Genomic DNA, 1,190 nt, shown 5'->3' with positions numbered 1-1,190 from the left:
TTGCCTTGACAGCCCCATGGCATGCCTCGGCGGCCCCGTGGCAAGCCCCATGGCCTGCCCTGACAGCCCCGCTCGCACGCCCCATGGCTTGCCTTGACAGCCCCATGGCAAGCCCCATGGCCCGACTTGACAGCCCCATGGCTTGCCTTGACAGCCCCGTGGCAAGCCCCATGGCATGCCTTGGCAGCCCCGCTCGCACGCCCCATGGCCTGCCTTGGCAGCCCCGTGGTTTGCCTTGACAGCCCCGTGGCAAGCCCCATGGCATGCCTTGGCAGCCCCGTGGCAAGCCCCATGGCCTGCCTTGACAGCCCCGCTCGCACGCCCCATGGCTTGCCTTGACAGCCCCATGGCATGCACTGCCGGGAGTTAAGATCATGGGGTCTACCTGGCCATGCCTTGGATGTACCTAATATTTCCTCTCACAGTCCCACAGCATGCACACAATGAGGTTAGCGATCGGCACCACTGCCATGCACTGATGGAGTTTGCTCCTTAAGTACTCCCCACCGGTGCCCCATGGCTTGCCTTGATACTTCCGCGGTTTCGCTCCCAGGCATGCCTTTGACGTACCTCACGTTGATGCTTCATGGCTGCCATGGCACCTATATTTGATGTTCCGTAGCCCCCCATGGCTCCCCATGGCTTGGCCCATGGCTTGCCCCAAGGCACGCCGCGACACACCCGTGGTGCTTTGCCTACCATGTCAAGTACACAAAGGTCCGACGAAGAACACCGTAGATCACACAAACTCTACAAAAGCAATCTTCCTTGTTGCCTCAAAAGATTGCAATACAACACTCACAACATGGCCCCCCAATGTTGCCACCCGACGTGCATGAACGTGGGCGAACACTTGTCTCGTGCTTTTGGACAATTGAAACCACCCAAATTGGTTTCCTAAATTCATTCCAATACATCTTGGATGTGTTCCAAGCATCACCTATCGATTTTTGCCTATTTTCGATTTTTTTTGATTTTTCTGATTTATTTAATCAAAAAAATTAAATAAAAAAATCCCGATGTCGAAAAATTGTGAGGCTTGCTCCTACTTCAAGATATGATTTTTCTAAGCATGCCTGCAAAAAATCTCGTCCAAATTCAAAGCATTTCGATAAAAAAGGCCTTTATGTTTCCTCGGACATTTGATGTTTCCTCCTGCCGGTTGGGATTTGGCTCTAAATGCTCTTTAG

This window comes from Juglans regia, unplaced genomic scaffold, assembly GCF_001411555.2.
Source record: "Juglans regia cultivar Chandler unplaced genomic scaffold, Walnut 2.0 Scaffold_337, whole genome shotgun sequence".
In the NCBI taxonomy this organism is placed as follows: Eukaryota; Viridiplantae; Streptophyta; class Magnoliopsida; order Fagales; family Juglandaceae; genus Juglans; species Juglans regia.
The sequence above is the reverse complement of the archived record's forward strand: the minus strand, read 5'-3'. Positions refer to the sequence as shown.